This window comes from Sorex araneus, chromosome 3 (assembly GCF_027595985.1).
Source record: "Sorex araneus isolate mSorAra2 chromosome 3, mSorAra2.pri, whole genome shotgun sequence".
Classification (NCBI taxonomy): Eukaryota; Metazoa; Chordata; class Mammalia; order Eulipotyphla; family Soricidae; genus Sorex; species Sorex araneus.
In genome coordinates, this window is record NC_073304.1 from 93456564 (window position 1) to 93467999 (window position 11436).

An 11436-nucleotide genomic window follows, 5' to 3' on the forward strand; every position below is an offset into this window, starting at 1 on the left:
GTATATGTGTGTGTGTGTGTGTGTGTGTGTGTAACCTTTTCTGAGTCACAATACGATGTGGTCTAGTTGAGCCCCACGAAAAGATGCCTAGTTTCATTCTCATCTCTAAAATGCCCTAGACAGGCTGAGACCATCCCAGAGCAGTCAGCTTTGCTGTCCCTGCTCACACAGTCAGCTGTGCCCAGGAGATGCTGGAAGCCCTGCGGGCACTCAGCTCTTCTGCTCAGTCACTCAGTTCCTAGAATGATCCCAGAGACCCTGTTCTTGAGGTAAACCAAATTATTTTATACATATCCCTCTCCCTTGGCACGACTGACTCAGTACATTTTATATACAAACTCACTCTCTGCCCAGAATTGGCTAAAGATCTCCTGCTCACCCACCCCCAGGATGAACTTTCTCCCTAAGCCGCCCAGAAACACACAATAAGACTCCTCAAGGCTGAGCGGAGTGGGCATCTCTCTTTAGAGGCCTCCACTGTGTCTTGTGACCAGTGAACTCTCCATAAACTTACTTTGCTCTCACCTAAACTGTTTGCTCTCTTACCACCACACGGCTCAAAGCCAGCAGGGCCTCATGTTTGAACTCTTCTCCCTTCACCAGAGATGAAATAAAATTCCTTGGAGACAAGGCACAGAAATTCAAATCAAATTAGGTAAACAGTTATCCAATATTTCTGCCTCTCTCTTTTTCCCTCTTTCCGGCTCTCCTTCTACCCTTTCCTCTCTCTTCTCTAGTCCTTACATTTCATTCGAGTAGCACAGTTTCCTTCATTTGGCCAGTGGAGAGTTAATGATCAGGGAGAAACTGAGGACCAGGATAGTGTCCAGATAAAATAGACTGTACCATTAAATTTAAATATGAGATCACTGATTTTTTTCAGTGTGAGCACCATGAAATATTTGAGACATAAATTAAGATAGTATATGCTATTTACCTGAAATTAAAATTCTCAGTGTATCATTCATAGTTAAAACACATTTATCTGGGGCTGGAGTGATAGTACATCAGGTAGAACATTTGCCTTGCACGAAGCCAGCCCGGGTTCGATTCCCAGCATCCCATATGGTCCCCTGGTCACCACCAGGGGTAATTGCTGAGTGCAGAGCCAGGTGTAACCCCTGTACATTGCCAGGTGTGACCCAAAAAGAAAAACAAACAAACAAAAACACATTTATCTAACCATTTTGAGAAAATTTAGGACAGATGAACATACATGTGAGATTCATATCTGTATGACATTCCCAGGACAGTTTACACCATTTCTAAAGAACACTATGGACATTCAGAGGTGACATCCTAGCTTCTGTCAGCAACCCGCCACCTCTTTATGCTTTGCATACCGTTAGAGGGAGCAGTATGGTGTGCCGCTGTCTTTTGTTAGCAGCTTCCAGTGATAACGCATGGCCTCCGTGCCATCCAAAGGCCTCAGGGCTAGGTTATCATTAAGATTAGAATGCACACACCAATTCATACTCAGAATTTCTCTTCCACCATGCTGATCCCCTTTCAGGATAAGTTACCTTATACTAGCAATACTTAAGTGCTATTTGTAATAATAGTCCTGAAGGAAGCTAATAATCCTCAAATTAAATTATGACACCCTCAGACTCAAATCCAATTGATGTAATGATTGGTCTTAACTTTTTTAAATTTATAATCTAAATAAATCAAATAACACCTACATATATTTATGAGTTATGTACAGTTGTATAAGAAAAAGCTGAGCTAGAAAAAATTACAAGAAATCATGAAATGTCATCTCCAGTGTGAAGAGTCCAGTATACCTGAGTAAGTTTTGAGGCATATCACAGGTGGTTACTAATGAAGATTAATGAAGATAAAAGTATTGACAAGTTAAAATTCTTGTAAGTAAATCTCGGAAGAGAGCCACAAGCTGCAGAGATCCCTCCGGACCCCATGCCAGGCTGTCTCACCCAGATCAACACGGAGGGGGAGGGGGAGTCCCCTCTCCCACCTCAAAGACCCCTGGCAGCCAAATACCTCCAGAACTCAATCGTCACCATGCTCATGGCCAATCTCCACAGGCTCAGACGAGCCTCATCAATGAGTGAATCAGCTGAAAAACTTAGGCATGCAGTTTGTGACCGAAATCTCCAGGCTCGCATGCAATCAGAAATGAGCATCTTCTCACCATCTCCCTGTTCTTTCAGGAGCCTGGCAGTCATGCCCATGGACTGCCTCTGGGTACCATGTAAGCTCATTAATGACCATGATCCAGAGACTCACAAATAAATCTCAGAAGAGAGCCACAAGCTTCAGAGATGCCTCCAGACCCCAAAGTCATCCAGTTAAGAATTTAACACCAGCTGTATCACCCTGTTTAAACTTTTAGAATTCCTGGAGTGACATCTCATACTCTATGGCCACTGGTGTACCAAGAGTAGCACACCACATTTGATGGGGTGTAAAGAAGGCAACCGATCTCGAGTTTAAAAAAAAAATGCACACAGGCTTAACCTGTAACATGTTAGTAATCTCTTGTACAAGGGCTTAAATGGCTCCAAGGTGAGATACAACAATCTTCACATACTTTCCTCTAAAGAAAAAATTTTGGGTCATTTTTAGAGGATTATTCACAGAAAGCCATATACAAAATAAATTATTTAGGTCCTGCTTTGGGGGCAGGCTTTGGGGGTGATGGGAATATTCAAAATAATGGTGGTGGGAAAGTATAATGGTGGTGGGACTGCTGTTGTAACAGTAAATGTAATAAATTATTGTGAACAACTTTATAAAAAGTAAATTAAATTTTAAAATAAATAAATAAAATGTTTTTAAGAATAGAGGGAGCAGAGACATAGTACAAGAGGTGAAGCCTGTGCCTTGCTTGTGGCTGATTGGGCTTAAGTTATCCCCCGCATCACGTACGATCCCCAACCGCTGCCAGGGTACACTCCTGAGAAGAGTCAATAGTACTGAGTACTCAATAGCCCCTGAGTACTGCAGGTGTGGCCCGAAAATCTGAGCAACAAGGGACAAAGGAACATTTGCTTACCCCATACTACACAAAGTCGCTCTCCCCAGCCTTTTCTGACTGATAGCAGGCAGCCTGAATGAAAGCCTAGAGTAAGAACGTGCTTTGTAGAGTTGGTTTTTTTTTAATTCAAAAAGCAACTCAGCAGACCTCCCACTGCTTGCTGTGCCCACGCTCAGCCCATTTTTGAATATTTGAACATCTGGTTGCAGCCCAGGCCTTGTCAACCCTAGTGCCATGGACTTTGTCAAATACCACACTGTCAAACCACAGAATGTTTCCAAGATCGACTTGGGCATAGAAGGAGAGTGGCTTCCAGGTGCTGGCACATGTGACCACCAGGGCAATTATATACAAATCTGCTTGGTGTTATAGTTGCTATTCGGCACTCGTGAACACACCCCTATTGCTGCCCAGGCCCGCTGGATATCAGCATCACAGACACTGTCAGGTGCCAACAGCTGCACACCCTGGGACTATTAGACCTGATGTGGTAACTGCAGCAGCACACTTGTGGAGGAAGTTCCCTGCAGCTGCCCAGAGCAGCAGAGACGTAGAGTCCTGCTCTCCGTCTGGAACCAGCAAATATGAATCAAGTCCAAACTGCTGTAGGGAAATGCATGAAATCAGAACCTCACCTCTACCCCCTCACAGCACCAGTCACCTTTCTTGATGAAGATGAAAGTTTAGGAAGAAGCTCAACCATATCCAAGCTTTCAAATCTCCCAGAGGAAAACTTCAAAGCAATAATGGTAGGGATTTTCAATTAAGGATATCAGTAGAACAGAACTCCAGAAAGGACAGAGGAAATATGAGGAAACGTCAATCAGAAATCACTAAAGAACACATAGTTGAAGTAAAAAACAAACAAAAAAATCTCAAGAAGTGAGAGGGGCTCAAAGCCAAGGAATGAGTCAGTCTGTTTGTGAAAACAAATAAAACTATTAAAGAACACTGAAAGGAAATTTCACGAAAAAAACCCAAGAGATATCTGAAAGATCTACAATGCAAACAACATTGGCATCATAGATCTTTCAGGAAGAGGGAAAAGAAAGGGAAAGAAGTACTGGATGAAGAAATTATAGCAGAGAGCTTTCCCAATTGAGGAGGCGACATAGACAAAGATAGACATAGCTCAAAGAGTTCCACAAATAAAAAAACCTCCACACAAATATCTCCACATTTGAAGAAATGATAGAAAGTTTTCAGACAAACAAAAATTAAAGAGATATTCATAGTCATTAAACCAGCTCTGCAAGTAATACTAGATGGTCTTAGATAAATGCTAAGAATCACTTCTTGTTGGGGCTAAAGTGATAGTCCAGCAGGTAAAGTACTTTGCTTTGCACACAGCTGACCTGGAATTGATTCTCAGCATCCCGTATGATTGCCTGAGCACCGCCAGGAGTAATTCCTGATTACAGAGCCAGGAGTAACCCCCAAGCATCACCAGATGTGACCTAAAAGCCAAAAAAAAAAAACTTATTGGGAGAAGATGTGAACAACATCACCGTATCACTCTCATCCCGTTGTTCATTGATTTGCTCAAGTGGGCACCAGTAACGTCTTCATTTGTCCCTGTCGCGTGCTAGTGTAGCTCAATGGCATCTGCTCGCTCCAGGAACATGAAGAGAATGTTGTTGTTACAGTTTTGGGCATATTAAATACATCACAGGTAGCTTGCCTGGCTCCACTGTGTGGGAAAAAAATAAAAATAAAAATAAAGAGGTCACTCGGCAGGAAAAATTGCATCGCTCTCTACCAAGAGCTGTTTTATAGTCTCTGGATCTTGGCCGTTGATGACATTACATGGTGCTCGGGGGAGTTTGTGGGTGTGATTGCCAAGCTACTAGAAAACTGGGGATCTGGGTGAAGGAGGCCCAGTTCTGATCCGAGCAGGCTTGGAGATCTCAGCCACGGGTCCCAAATACTGGGTTCCTCTGCCGGTTCCTTCATGCGTAAGGCTCGTCCGAGCATGTGGAAAGTGGCCTTGAGCATGGCTGAGCATGTGGAGAGTGGCCTTGAGAGTGGCTGGGTTCTGGAGGGTTTTGGTTGCCAGGGCTCTCTGCTCTGAGCAGGGAGAAAAACTCAACCCACTCTCCTCTGAGGGGCCCTGGTGAAGATAGCCTGGCACAGAGTGAAAAACAAAAAAATGTGGATAAAGAGGAGGCAATGCTGAAGCTTTTACAATAAACTCCAAGGATTTAAATGTAATCAAGAATCTAAGTTTATGGTTGGAGCAATAGTACAGGGAGTAGGGCATTTGCCTTGCATGCGGCCAACCCAGGTTTGATTCCAAGTATCCCATATGGTCCCCCAACACTGCCAGGAGTAATTCCTGAGTGCAGAGCCAGGAGTAACTCCTGAGCATCGCCGAGTGTGACCCAAAAAGCAAACAAACCAAAAGAAAAAAAAAAGAATCTAAGTTTAGAACTCCAGATATATACTTTGTGATAATATGAAGACAAATATACTTAAAAGACACAAAGAGACGCTCTCCACCCAGATGACATCCGGAGCAGCCGCACACAAAACGGCTCCTCTGCTCCTTAAAGACCATGATCCTAAAGAGCTACTAACCACTTTTGGCACCCAGCGGCTTCTTATAGAAATGCATCTAGACTGTGAACTGAGCTACAGCCCCATGCCACCACGGGAGGGGAAAGGTTTTTCTCTCAACCTTTTCTTTCAGCGGGGGTAACGGCAGCGGCGGCAACGGCGCCCACATGGCAACCACCATCTTCTAGAACCCACTATCCAGAGGTACAAACTTGCAGTGACGTTGCACACAGGAGATCTTGGGATGAGGGTGTTACCAGCATGCTCTCTGACCAGATGAGATCCGGAGCAGCCACACACAAAACTGTGAACTGAGCTAAAATATCAGAAATCCAAAACTGCACAGTAGCCATATAGCGGCCATGCGAGCTCATATATTCTTCATTCTCAGCAATGGAAAACAAATTATCAAATGATGCCTTTTCAGCAGGTTTGATTGTTGGGGAAAAATTCTAAATAATAATAGTTTTCTGTTGAAATATTGAATGTATTCAAAGTATAGAGAGAATAAAGTGAAGATCATTAGCCACACAGGTGGGGGGGGGGTATGCTGGGGTTCTTGGTGGTGGAGCATGTGCACTGGTGAAGGGATGGGGGTCTGATCACTGAGTGACTGAGACTTGAATCTGAAAGCTTTGTAACTTTTTTCATGGTGATTCAATAAAAAAGTTAAAAAATTTTTTAAAAATTATATGCAAGAAAAAAAAGACACAAAGAATAAGTCCTAAATGGATTTGATCATTACAAAACATATAGTGATGTTTAGGGTAAGAAAACAGAGAAGTTCAAAGAAACAAAGCAAATCAAAATTCCTAGAATCCATTGAGGAAAAATAATAAATTCCTTTATTTCAGTAATTGCATTAAATAACAATGGCTTGAACTCACCAACCAAAAGTCAGAATAATCAGATGAACCATGAAAACAAATAAAATCTTCAGTGCTTACAATAAATACACTTTTGTGGGGGGGGTGAAGGGCAATTAGGATAGAGAGGGGACCAGTATGACAATAGTTGAAAATATCACTCAGACAAGAACTGGGTGTTGAAAGTAAGTAAAGGGATATACATGATAACCTTTCATTATCTGTATTGCAATCCATAATTCCTAGGAGCGAGAGAGAGAGACAGAGAGAGACAGAGACAGACAAACAGAGAGAGAGAGAGAGAGAGAGAGAGAGAAAAGAAAGTGCCTGCCATAGAGGCAGATTGTGGGAGGGATGGAAATTGAGGACATTGTTGTTGGGAAGTGTATACTGGCGAAGGGACAGATGTTGGAACATGATATGACTGAAATCCAATCATGTACAACTCTGTAACTGTGTATCTCACTGTGATTAAATTAAAAAATAAAAATTTTTAAAAAAGAAACACTTGAAATTTCATCATAAAATAGACTCAAAGTCAAAGGCTGGAAAACAATCAAACAACTTGTATTTGAAAAAGAAAGGAACAGCTATACTTAGACATCAAAATTAAAAGGCAATAAGAGATAGGCATTACATAATGATTAAGGTATAAGGTAGAAGACACAGTCACTAATATGTGCACCAAATGAAGAAGCAACAAAATATATAAAGCATTTACTAACTGGCTGAAGAAAGTAATACTGTAACCCCTCCAACCATTGCATAGATCAACCAGATCCCTACACAAAATTTTAAAAAAACAAATAATAACTTTAAGGTAAGATTTGTAGATATGTACAGGGATTTATATGCCCCAAAGAGCAAAGTACACATTCTTCTCCAGTGCACATGGGACATTTTCCTAGATAACTTGTGGGGACTCAAGTGTCCATAAAATCATGAAGTTAGAAATCCTATCAAGTATCTTTTTAGATCACAATGCAGAAATTAATCCTAAAAGTAGAAAGTAATCACAAAATAGAAATTAACCACAAAAAGAAAGTCTGGGGATATGTAAACATTTGGAGAAACAATGCACTACTGAATGACCACTGGGTTAAAGAAGAAATAAAAAACTTCCTGGAAGCAAATGAAAACAAAAACACAAACTATCACAATATATGGAACAGAGCAAAAGAGCAGTAAGGAGATTTCAGAGCAACATAGGTTTACATCAAGAAATAATTCAAATAAATAACCTAACCTCAGATCCTAAGAACAGAAGAAACAGAAAACAGATCCTAAGAAACAAATGAAGCTCAAGTAAGCAGTAGAAAGGAAATTATAAAAAGTATAGAAAATTAAAAAGATCTATTAAACCAAGAGCTATTTTTAAAAATAAACAATATTGACAAACTAGCTAAATGCAAAGAAAAAAGAAATTAAATTCTAATACTGAATCAGAAATCAAAGAGAAAAGGTTATAACAGATACCACAGAAATACAATCACAAGATATTACTATGAAAAACTTTGTCACTGAAGAGAAGCTAAAAGAAACGGATAAAATTTAAGAATCACATAATCTCTCAAGACAAAGTCAGGAAGAAATTTTAAAAACTTGAATAGACCAATTACTAACAAAGAGAATAAAACAGTAATCAAATCCCACCCAAAAACAAAATCCAGGTGACAGTTCCCATAAGTGCTTTCAAACCTTTCAAGAGGACTTATTTATTTATTTATTTATTTATTTATTTATTTACTTTTAATAAAGAGGACCTATTTATTAATCTTCTCAAGTTCTCCTAAAAGCAAGTTGACAGGAAATCTTCCTAATAGTTTTTTGTTTTATTAATTTAATTTTATTTTATTAAATCACCGTGTGGAAGATTACAATGCTTTCGGGCTTAGGTCTCAGTTATACAATGCTGAAACAACCATCCCTTCACCAGTGCCCATATACCACCACCAAAAAAAAAAAAAAACCCACACAGTACACCTCCCATCCCGCCCCCCCACCCCCTACCTTCTAACTGATAAGTTTCATTTTATGTTCCGTTTACTTTGGTTACATTCAATATTTCAACACAAACCTCACTATTGTTGTTAGGAGTACCCCACTAGATTCAGACCTACTGTGAAGACAAATAAGGTTTTGAATTTCTGTACTTTAACAAGAAGTCCAGGGAGATTTCTTCCAGATATTAGATAATTGCAGGCTTGAAAACCCAATCTGTGGTCGTCTTAATATGGCGGCCACCGCGCCCTTCATCCCCGGAGAGAAAGAGGCGAGAGAGAGAAATACCTTCCCCTCCCGGGCGGGCACGGGGCCGAGGCTTAGTTCTCAGGCTGGAGACATTCTGCGAGGAGTTGCCCACGCCGAAAGAGGTTTTGCTGGGTCTGGATTCACGCTTGTGCAGCTGCGGAGAGGCCGCACATGCGTGCGGCCCCCGGGATCACATCTCGGCGGTGGGAGGCTCTTCCTAATAGTTTTTATGAGGCTAAAATATCCTGATACCAAGAGATAAAAACATCACTGAAAAAAAATTACAGATAAATATCCCTGTACACAGACACAAAGATCCTCAATTAAATCTTAGTGAACTGAATTCAATATATAATCATGAAGATAGAAACCCTATATATTAAAAGGATTAAAGACCATGACCAAGAGGAATTTATTCCAGAGATGCAAGAAAGGTTTTATACATACAAACAACTTTGAAACATCACATGAACAAAAGGATGGAAAAAATATTTAATCATATCAATATATGCAGAGAAATTTTAAAATATCTTTGTTGTTTTTTGGGCCTTACCTAGAAGTTCTGGGGTGCCAGAAACAATTCTGGGCCAATTGTATACAAGGCAAGTGTCTTGTCCTCTGTATAGTACTCGTTTATGATACAAACTCAAAGCAAAATAATAAAAACCCTATGCAACAAACTGGGGCTGGAGTGATAGCACAGCGGTAGGGCATTTGCCTTGCACGTGGATGACCCAGGTTCGATTCTTTCGCCCCTGTTGAAGAGCCCAGCAAGCTACTGAGAGTATCTCGCCTGCACAGCAGAGCCTGCCAAGCTTACCCATGGAGTATTTGCTGTGCCAAAAACAGTAACAAGTCTCACAATGGAGATGTTACTGTTGCCCGCTCAAGCAAATCGATGAGCAACAGAATGACAGTGACAGTCACATGCAACAAACTAGTACCTAATATAGACATAAAAGGTACAATATGTTCATTCTCACCACTATTATACAACACGGACTACAAGTCCTAACCACAGCAACCAAGCAAGTGACAGAAATTAAAGGGACACAAACTGCTAAAGAATTCAAACTACCACTATTTGCAGGTAACATATATAGAAAACTCAAAAGATTCTATTAAACACTGTATCACTGTATCACTATCATCCCGTTGCTCATCGATTTGCTCATCGATTTGCTCGAGCAGGCACCAGTAACGTCTCCATTGTGAGACTTGTTGTTACTGTTTTTGGCATATTGAATATGCCATGGGGAGCTTGCCAGGCTCTGCTGTAGGGACAAAATACTCTTGGTAGCTTGCCAGGCTCTCCGAGAGGGGTGGAGGAATCGAACCAGGGTTGGACACGTGCAAGGTGAACACTCTACCCTCTGAGCCATTAAACAAGTCTTTTTTTTTTGGTCTTTTAATTTTATTTTACTTTATTTTATTTTATTTTGCTTTTTTGGGTCACACCTGGCGATGCATAGGGGTTACTCCTGGCTCTGCACTCAGGAATTACTCCTGGTGGTGCTCAGAGGACCATATGGGATGCTGGGAATCAAACCCGGGTAAGCTGCGTGCAAGGCAAACACCCTACCCACTGTCCTATTGCTCCAGCCCTATTTTTTTTTTAATTAGTGAGTCACAGTGAGGGTACAGTTACAGATTCAAACATTTTGTGCTTGTTTTCCCCTCATGCAGTGTTCAGGAGCCTATCCCTCCACCAGTGTCCATTCTCCATCACCAATGAACCTAGTATCCCTCCCACCCCCCAATCCCATTCCCCCCACCCTACCCCCCCAACCCTTCCTCTGTGGCAGGGCATTCCAATTTGTTCTCTCTCTCTCCTTTTGGGTGTTGTGATCTGCAATAGGGGTATTGAGTGGCCATCATGTTTGGTCACTAGTCCACTTTCAGCGCGCATTTCCCTTACCACGTGGGATCTCCACTTGGTGTTCCCTTCTCCATTTGGTATGACTTTCCCCCTGCGTGTGAGGCCAAGTTCCAAGCTATGGAGTCAACCTCCTGGTATTGTATACTACTATTCTTGGGTATTAGTCTCCTAGTCTGTTATTTTATATTCCACAGATAAGTGCAATCTTTCTATGTCTGTCCCTTTCTTTCTGACTCATTTCACTTAACATGATACTTTCCATGTTGATCCACTTATATGCAAAGTTCATGATTTGATCATTTCTAACAGCTGCATAGTATTCCATTGTATAGATGTACCAGAGTTTCTTTAACCAGTCATCTGTTCTTGGGCACTCAGGTTTTCTCCAGTTCTGGCTATTGTAAAGAGTGCCGTCCAGCCCCTATTTTATTTATTTTTTATTGAATCCCTGTGAGAGTTACAAAGCTTTCATGATTGAATTTCAGTCATGAATGACTGAACATCCACCACTCCACCAGTGTGTATTTTCTGCCGCCAATGTGCCCAGTATTCCTCCCGTCACTCCCACTCCATCCCACCCCCTGCTTCTGTGGAAGGTACCTTTCTTCTTACTCTCTCTCTACTTCTGAGTATTGTAGTTTGCAATGCAGATACTGAGAGGCCATTGTGTTTAGTCCTTTGTCTACTTTCAGCACACATCTCCCATCTCAAGTGATCCCTCCAACAATCATTGACTGTAGTGGTCCCCTTTGCTATCTAACTGCCTTCTCCCCCACACATGAAGCAGGCTTCCAAACCAGGGAGCAATCCTCCTGGACCTTGTCTCTACTGTCCTTGAATTTTAGTCTATGTTATTTTATATTCCACAAATGAGTGCAGTCCTT